The sequence below is a fragment of the Colobus angolensis genome, unplaced genomic scaffold, assembly GCF_000951035.1.
Source record: "Colobus angolensis palliatus isolate OR3802 unplaced genomic scaffold, Cang.pa_1.0 Scaffold108, whole genome shotgun sequence".
Taxonomy (NCBI): domain Eukaryota; kingdom Metazoa; phylum Chordata; class Mammalia; order Primates; family Cercopithecidae; genus Colobus; species Colobus angolensis.
In genome coordinates this window covers 6,612,766-6,625,138 of record NW_012111808.1, presented here as the reverse complement: position 1 = coordinate 6,625,138, position 12,373 = coordinate 6,612,766, and the positions used below count along the sequence as shown (strand labels likewise).

Below are 12,373 nucleotides of genomic sequence, written 5' to 3'. Positions count from 1 at the left end.
GTTCAACATCTCAACTGGAGTGTTTAATAGCATCACAGACTTGACTGTGTCCCAAACTGAATATCTAACTTCCACCCACAATCTTCACCATCTGGACAAATGACGTTATCCTTGAAGTGTCTCAGGCCAAAAACCCTTCAAAGTATATCCTGAATCTGACCATTTCTTTATGTTTTAAAAAATTTTTATGGATACATAATAGTTGTACATATTTAGGAAGAATATGTGATATTTCAATATAAGCATATGATGTGTAATGGACAGGGTAATTGGGATATCCATCACCTCAAATACTTACCTTTTCTTTTTGTTAGAAGCATTCCAATTCCAATCCTCTAATTATTTTGAAATATACAATATTATTATTAACTACATTCACCCTATTGTAATACCAAACCATAGCTCTTATTCCTTCTATATAACTGTATTTTGTAGCCATTAACAAAGCCTTCTTTATCTCCCCCCAGCCTCTTGTGACCATCGTTCTACTTTTTACCGCCACAAGATCAATTTTTTTAGCTCCCACACATGAGTGAGAGTATGTCATATTTGTCTTTCTGTGCCTGGCTTATTTCACTCAACCTCATGTCCTCCCATTTTATCCACGTTGTTGCAAATGACAGAATTTAATTCTTTTTATGGCTGACTAATATTCCATTCTGTATATGAACTTTTTTTTATTCATTTATTGTAGACACTTAAGTTGATTCCATATCTTGGCTGTTGTGAATAATGCTGCAGTAAACAACGGGGCACAGATATCTCTTTGACATACCGAGTTATTTTATTTCGGCTATATACTCAGCAGTGGAATTGTTGAATCATTTAATAGTTATATTTTTAGTTTTTTGAGGGACCTCCATACTGTTTTTCACAATGGCTGTAATAATTTACATTCTCACCAACAGTGTATGAGCATTCCTTTTTCTTCACATCTTCACCAGCATCTGACACTTTTTGTCTTTTGGCAAAAAGCCATTTTAACTGAGGTGAGATGATACCTCATTGTGGTTTTGATTTTCATTTCCCTGATGATTAGTAATGCTGACCATTTTTAAATATACCTATTGGCCATTTATAAGTTGTCTTTTGAGAAATGTCTGTTCATATCTTTTGCCCATTTATATATATTGTTTTTTGCGATTGAGTTGTTTGAGTTCCTTATATATTCTGGTTATTGGTCCCTTTTCAATTGAATAATTTGCAAATATTTTCTCCCATTCTGTAGGTTGTCTCTTTACTTTGTTAGTTGTTTCCTTTGCTGTGTGGAACCTTTTTAGCTTGATGTGACCTCATGTATCCATTTCTGCTTTGGTCGCCTGTGCTTATGAGGTTTTACTCATGAAACCTTTGCCCAGACCAATGTCCTGGAGAATTACCCCAATGTTTTCTCCTAGGAGTTTCATAGTTTCAGGTCTTAGATTTAACTTTTTAATCCATTTTTATTTTATTTTTGTATATATTGAGAAATATGGGGTCTAGTTTTATTCTTCTGCATATGGACATCCAGTTTCCCCAGCACCATTGATTGAAGAGCTTGTCCTTTCCCCAATGTATGTTCCTGGCACCTTTGTCAAAAATTAATTGGCTGTAAATATGCAGGTTTATTTCTGGGTTCTCTATTCTGTTCCATGGGTCTATGTGTCTGTCTTTATGCCAGCACTCTGCTGTTTTAGTTAGTACAGCTTTGTATTATGTAGGTAACACGATACCCCAGCTTTGTTATTTTTTTAAATCAGGATTCCTTTCACTACTTGGGGTCTTCTACAGTTCCATATAACTGTTAGGATTGTTTTTTCCTTTATGTTAAGAATGTCATTGGTATTTTGACAGAGATTGCATTGAGTCCATAAATTGCTTTGGGTAGTATGGACACTTTAACAATATTATTTCTTCCAATCCATGAACATGGAATCTTTCCATATTTGGTGTCCACTTCAGTTTCTTTCATCAATGTTTTGTCGTTTTCACTGTAGAGATCTTTCACTTCTTTGATTAAGTTTATTTCTAGATATTTTATTTTATTATCATTATTATTATTATTTTTTAGAGATGGGGATCTCACTCTGTTACCCAAGCTGGAGTGCAGTGGAGTGAACCTTGAACTCCTGGGCTCAAGCGATCCTTTTGCCTCAGCCTCCTGAGTGGCTAGGATTACAGGTACAATCTATGGGTCTGGCTCTTTTATTTTATGTGCAGCTATGGTAAATGGAATTGCTTTCTTGGTTTCATTTACAGATAGTTCACTGTTGGCATATAGAAATGCTACTGATTTGTATGTAAATTTTGTATCCTGCAATTTTATTAAATTTACAGTTCTAATAGTTTTTTGGTGGAATCTTTAGGTTTTTCTAAATATAATATCATGTCATCTGAAACAAGGATAATTTGATATCTGCCTTTCTAATTTGGATGTCCTTTATTTCTTTCTCTTATTTAATTGCTCTGGTTAAGACTTCTAGTACTATGTTGAATAAAAGTGGTGAAACTGGACATCCTTTCCTTGTTCTAGATCTTAAGGAAGGTTTTCAGTTTTCCCTGTTTGGTATTATATTAGCTGTGGGTTTGTCAAATATGGCCCTTATTGTGTTGAGGTATATTCTTTCTATATGCAGTTTGCTGAGAGCTTTTATCCATTTCTTCTACTTTTTCCAACTTATTGGCATATAGTTGCTCATAATAGTCTGTGATGATCCTTTGAATTCCTGTGGTAACAGTTGTAATGTCTCCTTTTGTCTATAATTTTATTTGGGCCTTCTCTCTTTTTTTCTTAGTATGGCTAAAGGTTTGCCAATTTTGTTCACCTACATTTTTTTCAGTTTCAAATTTTATTTCATTAACTTAAAAGGCAGACAAAATGTTTATTTCAAATCGAATTGAAATTTATCTGAAACAGGTAACTTATTTCAAGTAACTTATTGTACATTGTCCATTTAAAAATATTTTTTCTTCCAAAAAACTGCATTGAAAGACTAAAAACTTCTTTTATACTGCATAAAAGCGAGATGCAAACTTCTGATGTAAATTTATTTAACTGTCAACTTCGATGATAAAGATGAGAGGTTCCCATCTTTCACAAGGGTTCAAAGTTCAGTTAAATGATATAAAAAAAGCTTCTGTTTTCCTCCGATACAAATTCGAAGCCTCCATTCATGTTTCTGACAGCAGTACCACAAACTCGATGCGGATACTAGGTTACTTCTTTTTCTTTGCTTTCCCTTTTCTACTTCCCTCTCCTTGTTGAAGACTTTGGTCACCACCTCCTGTTTTTTGTGTCCTTCTTTTTAGTTTCGGTGTTATTTCTGCTGCAAACAACATTACTGACTTACATGACAGGAACTGTGCAAGGCAGAGGCCACCATCTTCCTGTTTGAGTTGGACCCGGACTCTGTCTCTGTATTGGACATCATGATTCCATTCTCTAGAGTACATTTTATTTTTCTCAAGAAATACGTTAAGTCCAGCTTCTGAACACACATCTTGAATCTCTGTAGCTGTAGGATTTTCAACAGCCTCACTTATGGGGATTCGCCTTCCCTCTGCAATGGTCTTACTACTTAAATAAGCAGGATAGATACAAATAAACCTGTCCTGGTTGGCCGGGAACCATGAGGCAGTTCAAGCCATCTTCACAAGAGTCCAAACAGCAACCTTGTTTACCTATTTTTTTAAAAAAACTTTTTTTCATTGATCTTTTGTAATTTTCTCTACTCTCAGTGTTTTAATTTCTGCTCTGGTCATAAATTTTTCTAGTAATTTTGCCTTTGGTAATCTTGCTTTTCTAGTTAGGTTATTTATTTGAAGTCTTTCTGTATTTTTAATATAGGTGTTTATTGCTATAAATGTTCCTCTTTATATTGCTTTTGCTGTATCACAGGTTTGGGTATGGTGTTTCCATTTTCATTTGTTTCAGGAAATTTTAAAATTTCCTTTTTCATTTCGTGACCAGTGGCCATTCAGGAGCATGTTTAATTTCCATGTATTTGTGTGGTTTTCAAAGTTCCTCTAGTTATGGATTTCTATTTTTATTCCATTGTGGTCAGAAAAGATACTTGATATAATTTTAATTTTTAAAAATTATTTGAGACTTGTTTTGGGACCGAACATATGGTCTATCCTCAAGAAAGTTCTGTGTGCTGAGGAGAAAAATGTGTATTCTGCAGCTGTTGGATAAAAATGTTCTGTAAATGTCTATTAGGTTCGATTTGTCTGTAGTGCAGATCGAGTTCCATCTTGCTCTGCCGCCTACGCCGGAGTGCAGTGGCGCCATCTCGGCTCACTGCAAGCTCCGCCTCCCGGGTTCACACCATTCTCCTGCCTCAGCCTCCCAAGTAGCTGGGACTACAGGCGCCTGCCACCTCGCCCGGCTAATTTTTTGTATATTTAGTAGAGATAGGGTTTCACTGTGTTAGCCAGGATGGTCTCAATCTCCTGACTTGGTGATCCGCCCGCCTTGGCCTCTCAAAGTGCTGGGATTATAGGTGTGAGCCACCGCGCCCGGCCGAATATGATTGTTTAGTAAGATAAACGCAGCAGGTGTCTGGGCTATCAAAATAGAATAGAAAATTGCTGCCATATGTGTAGGATCAAAACCAAGGCTGGTGGCTTTAGCACCTTGCATACAATGCTCAACAAAATGTTAATGTTGATCAGCCTCTGACATTATTCACTCTTCACCCCACCCAAATCTGACTTCTGCCCCTCCATTAAACCAGCTCTCACCCTGGTCACCAGTGAGATGCTTTTTCTTTTTTCCATGATCTCATGGCTGCATACATAGATCTCTCCCTCCCTGGGTGATATGGAGGATGTTGAGGAGTCCATATCACCCCTCTGATGGAAGAGTCGGTACCACCCCTCTGTCCTGGATTCCTCCTGCAGCTCAGCCACTTCTTATCGTGCTCTTTTGTGGACTTCTCCACTCACCCTTTCAATGTTGGCGTTCCCCAAAGTTCTGTCTTCTTTGCTTCTGAGAAACAGGAAATTATTGTGGATCACCCCAGGTCATTCTCTAGTGTAATACCTTGAGAAGTGTTCTGGGTGTTTCTGCTAACTGAACCTAACAGATTCCCATATCAAAATGCATTTGGAAAGTGAGAAGGCATTACGTATTAAACATCAGGCATCCACAACTCCCTAGAAGTTCCATCACTTCTTTGGACTTTATAAGGATCCTCTCATCTAAATTTTCCACCTTGAGGATCTTACTCAGTCTGGAGAAAGTCTAGAAATGTGTAAGAGAAGCTTCTTCTCTTCTCATGAGAAGCATGTGGTCAGAGAGGTCATCTTGGAAGCAACAGACTGAAGAGGTTCTTTGAAAGCAAAATTTAGGCCAGGTGCAGTGGCTCACACCTGTAATCCCAACACTTTGGGAGGCCAAGGCAGGCAGATCACCTGAGTTCAGGAGTTTAAGACCAGCTTGGCCAACATGGCGAAACCCCATCTCTACTAAAAACACAAAAATTAGCCGGTGTGGTGGTGCATGCCTGTAGTCTCAACTACTCAGAAGGCCGAAGCACAAGAATGACTTGAACCCGGGAGGTGGAGGTTGCAGTGAGCCAAGATCATGCCACTGCACTCAGCCTGGGCAACAGAGTAAAACTTGGCTCAAAAAAAGAAGAGAAAAGAAAATTTAAAGCTGGCGTGGTGGCTCACACCTATAATCCCAGCACTTTGGGAGGCTGAGGCAGGTGGATCACTTGAGGTCAGAAGTTTGAGACCATCCTGGCCAACATGGCAAAAACCCCTTCTCTACTAAAAATACAAAAATTAGCCAGTTGTGGTGGTGGGTGCCTGTAGTCTCAGCTCCTTGAGAGGTGAGGCAGGAATTGCTTGAACCTGGGAGGCAGAGGTTGCAGTGAGCCGAGATTGCACCACTGCACTCCAGGCCGGGCAACAGAAGGAGACTCCATCTCAAACAGGAAAAGAAAAGAAAATTTAAAAACACAGAGGAGGGCATTTTCCATGGGAAGTGTTTTTCCACTTAGTTTCTTATAGTCGACATTACTTTCAACGCCTTTGAGTGCAGTAGCCTGCCTTGCTCCTGATGGCCAGGGAGCAAATAAAAAGCCAGCCCTTTGTAAACTATGACTTTCTACACACATGTCAGGAAGCTTTTGTATGGACCATTGCTCAGTTTAAAAAATATTTAAAACCCTTTTTTTATTCACTTAGCCATTAAAAATCAGAGTAGAGACTGGGCACGGTGGCTCACACCTGTAATCCCAGCACTTTGGGAGGCTGATGCTGGCAGATCACGAGGTCAGGAGATCAAGACCACAGTGAAACCCTGTCTCTACTAAAAATACAAAAAATTAGCCATGCACGGTGGCAGGCACCTGTAGTCCCAGCTACTTGGGAGGCTGAGGCAGGAGAATGGTGTGAACCCGGGAGGCAGAGCTTGCAGTGAGCCGAGATCGCACCACAGCACTCCAGCCTAGGCAACAGGGTGAAACTCCGTCTCAAAAAAAAATTAGAGTAGAAAACATAACATTTTAGGGATAAAAATAGGAAAAATGGTATTTCAATGCTCTTTTTCATGTTTGTTTCCCATGTTAATTGAAAAGGCATCTGGCCTATGAACCATGTATGAAGTGGGACCATGAGGTATGAGGGACTAAAATGTACCATCTGAAGGATGATTTGTGAAATTTGAGAATGAATCACAGGACTCCCCTTGGGTCTTTAATCCACTATCAAGCTCCAGTTGACTATTCCTTGTGTTACCAGGTAGGAGGAGTTCTATCTAAATGGCAGGCTGATTCTGTTAGGCTGTGTTCCTTTTTTGGTGAGAAGTCAAAATCAATCCATCTGCCTTTAAATCCACTGATCGAATCAAGAGAGCTTGAAACTGATAACCAAGAGGGAGGGGGAATGTATACCCAGACGCAAGAAATTAACCAGATGCTGGAAAGGATATCAGGCATGTCCAGTGAAACAGAAAAATAACAGAGGAAGCTCCCAATAATTTTCAGGGAGAGGAAGAAACTCAGGCGTTTCTATACCATTGCACAAATCAAGGCAAGCAGATAAAAATTAAATTGAGATTTTTAAAAAGAGAAGAATTCTACCTCATAGATGGGGTTGAGAAATGAGACTCACAAAGGAATATGGCAATGGAAGTTTGCATGTTTTCTCCAGACATAAACACTTAATAAAAATGCTACCATGTGGGTATAGACAAACGAATTCTAAAGTTTATAGAGAGAGGCAAAAGACCTAGAATAGCCAATACAATATTTAAGGAAAAAAATCCAAGCTGGAAGACTGACACTACCCGACTTCAGGACTTACTATAAAGCTACAGTAATTAAGATGAGGTAGTGTTGGTAAAAGAATGGACAAATTGATCAATAGAACAGAATAGACAGTCCAGAAATCCACATAAATATAACCAACTGATCTTTGACAAAGAAGTAAAAGCAATCGAGTGGAGAAAAGATAGTGTTTTTAACAAATGGTGTTGGAAGAACTAGACATTCACATGCAAAAACACTTAATCTAGACACAGATCTTACACCTATAGAAATTAACTCAAAATAGATCACAGTCCTAAATGTAAAACACAAAACTATAAACTCCTAGAAGATAACATAGGAGAAAATCCAGATAACCTTGGACATGGTGATGACTTTTTAGATATAGCCCTAAAGGTATGATCCACTAAAGAGATAACTGGTAAGCAGGACTCCATTAAAATTAAAAACCTCTGCTCTGCGAAAGACAATGTTAAGGGAATGAGACTAGCAACACACTGGGAGAATATACATGGCGAAAGACACATCTGAAAAAAGGACTATTATTCTAAATATACAAGGAACTCTTAAAACTCAACAGTAAGAAAATAACCCAATTTAAAAATGGGGCCAGGCATGGTGGCTCATGCCTATTATCCCAGCACTTTGGGAGGCCGAGGCAGGCGGATCACTTGAGGTCAGGGGTTTGAGGCCAGCCTGGCCAACATGGTGAAACCCTGTCTCTACTAAAAACACAAAAATTAGCTGGGCGTGGTAGAGGGCGCCTGTAATCCCAGCTACTTGGGAGGCTGAGGCAGGAGAATGGCTTGAACCCAGGAGGCGGAGGTTGCAGTGAGCCAAGATCATACCACTGCACTCCAGCCTGAGTGAGACTTTGCCTCAAAAAAAAAAAAAAAAAATGGGCAAAAGACCTGAACAAATACCTCACCAAAGAAGAAGGTATACAGACGGCAAATAATATGAAAAGATGTTCAACATCATATGTCATTAGGGAATTGCAAATTAAAACAATGACATACCTATTAGAATGGCCAAAATCCAAAACACTGAGAACACCAAATTATGGAGAGGAAGTAGAGCAACAAAAGCTGATTCATCGCTGGCGGGAATGCAAAACGGTACACCTGCTTGGGAAGACAGTGTGGCCGTTTCTTACAAAACTAAACACAGTCACCGTATGATCCACCAATCGTGGATTGTTTCTTGGGATCTGCCCAAGTGAGTCTGAAAACTGATGTCCGTACAAAAACCTGCACCACTGAGGTTGCGCCACGGCACTCCAGCTTGGCTGACAGAGCAAGACTCTGCCTCAAAAAAAAAAAAAAATACATAGAGAAAACTTAAATATACATTGCTAAGTGAAAAAAAAAAAAAAGCCTACCTGAAAAGGCTGTATACCATGATTCCAACTATATGACATACTGGAAAAGGGAAAACTCTGGAGACAGTAAAATAATCGGTGGTTGAAGGTAGGGAGGGCTGAATAGGTGAAGCACAGGGAATTTTTTTATGGCCATGACACTATTCTGTGTGGTGCTATGATGGAGGATAGATGTCATTACACATTTGTCCCAATCCACAGAATGTACAGCACCAAGAGTGGATCTCAATGTTAACTATGGACTTCGGGTGATAATGATGCATCAGTGTAGGTTAATTGATTGTAACAAATGAATCACTCTGGTGGGGTGGTAAGTAGTAGAGGCTGTGCCTGTGTAGGGGTAGGAGGTATATGGGAAACCTCTATACTTTCCATTCAATTTTGCTATGAACCTAAAACTGCTCTCAAAAATAAGGCCTATTACAGAAAATATCCTGCAGTACGGCAGAAGCTAAACACTAGTAGGGAAATCACTAAACCTGAGAAGAGGCAGATGACAGAGAGTGTTTGGGTGATGGGACTGTAGAAGAGAGCGAGGCCAGAGGGAATCCTACAAAAGGAGGCCTGGCCACAGCACATGTGTAGGTAGCGATTTTTCCCCTCCTGGCACAGAACTGGTGCAGAAACAAGACTCAGTGTAAAAGAGGTTTCTGTCCCCCTGCACCATCCTGAAGCTTCATGCAGCTAAAAGCAAGATCCCTGGGAAAAAATGTGCCTGCCATAGGATATGTCTGCAACAATCTAGGCAGGGAGACTTAAAATTCAGAGAAAATATAGGCAGAATTTTATGGCCAAAGACAATAGAGAAGAGTGTTCAAGAGGATTGGGAGGCTTTAATTAATTCTAAGTACTCAAACTCAGTGATCTTGAAGAAGAAATAGTAAAGCTGTTTGATTAAATCCAGGCATCCAATAAACTCTTGACCTGACCTGATGCTAATTCTGGAGATAGGGAAACTGAGTCTGAATTTGTTAAAGATTTCCTGTTTGGTAGGTTGAGGCAGGGCTTAAATCACGGTGTGACTCCCAACTCCTCCTTCTATCCTACCCCACCCCATACTCTTCGTTTGAAATGAAGAGAACCTGGCCGGGTGCAGTGACTCACGCCTGTAATCCCAGCCCTTTGGGAGGCCAAGGCAGGCAGATCACGAGGTCAGCAGATCGAGACCATCCTGGCTAACACGGTGAAACCCCGTCTCTACTAAAAATATAAAAAATTAGCCAGGCATGGTGGTGGGCGCCTGTAGTCCCAGCTACTCGGGAGGCTGGGGCAGGAGAATGGCGTGAACCCGGGAGGCAGAGCTTGCAGTGAGCCGAGATCGCACCACTGCACTCCAGCCTGGGCGACAGAGCGAGACTCTGACTCAAAAAGAAATAAAGATTACTTGATGAACACAAGTGGTAAAGGATGGATCTCACCCCAGAAGCTCAGGATGAGACTAAGTTGATCGCCCAGTGCCCTGGGCCAAAGGCTACTTTGTAAGATGAGGGCTCACCTGGAAATCAAGTGGCCGTCCAGAGAGGTTAGCATCATCTTAGTGGGGGAAATGGTAGTGAGAGGATGACACATAGATGCAGTGTGTTTCTGGTTTCTTATGCAATCTGAAAATAACTTCATGAAGCCGAGAAGGAAGATATGAACAGTCAAGCATCCTAATCACATTTATTCTCAACTAATGTGTGCAGACATCTGTTTCTCAGTGGTTCTCAATACTGACCACACATTAGTCACCTAGGGAGGTTTTTTTTTTTAAAGACCAGATGCCCAGGTTTGCTTCCTCTAAATTAGAAATTCTCCTTCCTTGCTAACTTAGAAAGGTTAGGCTTCCTTCTCTTCCCAACAATGTTTCATTTGCCCAAACTTGCTGGGACAGTGGCAGGTCCAGAATCTCAATAGAAGAGCGATTTAGTGCCCACAATCTAGTTGTTGGAGTATTTGTGCATGTCTGCAGGAGCTGTTTTTCTAGCATTTGCATAATGTTAACATATTGTCAAGGGGGAAAGGGGTGGAAGAGCAGGACTCAGGCCTGTGGCTTAGGAAATCAACCACAGGTTCCACCACTCACCTCTGAAAAAACTGAAGCTCACCCTACCCCGTAGTAGAAACTTTCCAATCTGGATGAAAACCTAAATTGATCTCAAATGCAGTATGGCAAATGCCATTTAACTTCTTCCTAAGTGTCTTCTTATAGCACAGTGTCGCCTTTGTGGATACACCAGGCTGCTTCCTGAAATCCTTGCATCTGTTTTTTTATAGTTTGTATTCTTCCTTCTCAGTGGGTATTACCTGTCTGGCCATTGTCTACCAGAAACCCTCTACTCTGATGCTTCTAAGCTGTTGCAAAGTGGGAAAGCAGTTGTGTAACCATGTGAGAAATGTGTCACATGAACATTGAAAAGCTCCCAATAAGAGGTTCTACCTGAGGAATAAACTGCAAGCAGCTTGGATGTTCTAGTGCTGATTTTGTCTGCTCAGATACATCCTTGGTTCATGTTGATATGTTCCAGACACTGAGGTTACAACTGAGACCCCCAGACAAAAGAACTTCAATCCAACACTAATTGCCATCGCTCCCATTTTATAAGGACCAACAGCATCAGGGCGGTCAAAAGACATCTTTGTCACTAAAATCCACAATTCAATGGCACTGGCTGAGCCCTGTCAGGGTTCTTAGGTGTCTTTGTAAAGTTCACTTCAGAATGTTAGGCATGTTCAAAGAATTACCAAAAAGCTTAGCCATGGTAAGAGTTTTTTAAAAATTTACAGAAGCCCAAGAAGATGATAAAATAATACGATTTTGACCCAACATTTTAAAATACCAGTTTTAGGTAAGGGAAAAAAATCCATTTTTTCTTAAGAAAACAATTTATTACAGGGCACAAGGGAATAATGTTTTTAGAAAGTATTCTGTAAATCTTCTTTTATTTTACTTTGCCGATTTCAATAGTTCGAGGTCCATTATCGTTGCAATAGCCTATTTTAGCAGAGAGAAAGGATTAAAGGGCAAGCTGTCCCCAACAGATCACTCCCGCTGGTCCTTACCAAGCCAGGCACTCACTCAGGAAAATTCACCATACAGGTGTGACACAGGTTTGCACTGAAAGGTAAAAAATGAGCAACAATAGGGAACATCTATCGAGCGGATACTGTGGATGTGTCAAGGACCATGCGGCTTATTGCTCACGACAGCCCCATTCGTTAAGTGCAGTTCTTATCCTCCATCTGAGGCTAAGGGAAGTTAACTCGCCTGAGGCCACATAGGTGGTTAAGTGACTTTTAGGGCTTCTAAATTCTTAGATCAGAATTGAACAAATGCAAAAGAATGAGGTAGATTTGTAAGTCCTGATTCAAAGGATGTCAACATCATTGTGTTTGGTGAAAAGAGAACATTTTAGTAAAACTGAAGAGTGCATTTTAAAACATCACTGGCCTCCTTTTGATTCCTCTAATATTTCACTATGCGAGGTGGGCACCAGCTTTGGTGCTGGGCACTAGCAGCATGAGCATCCCCTGGGAGCGTGTTAGAAGTGCGTCAAGTCAGACTCACCCCAAACCTCCTGAGTCCGCATCAGCAGTGAACAAGACAGGTGGCTGTGTACTCCTTAAAGTGTGAGAACCCTCTAGCCCGCCAGCAGCACTCCCTTTTCTGCACTTGGCTACGATGCACTTCCCGGGATTTACGTGCTCCACTCCCTCTCATTTCTTTCAACTCTGCTTAATGTCACCTCCTTAGAGA

General features: G+C 40.5%; 1 pseudogene; it reads right to left on the bottom strand.

Annotated features, from left to right (window-relative positions):
• Nucleotides 1-3,195: 3,195 nt before the first annotated feature.
• On the bottom strand, nucleotides 3,196-3,627 carry LOC105517007 (annotated as a pseudogene).
• Between the last annotated feature and the right edge of the window lie 8,746 nt (nucleotides 3,628-12,373).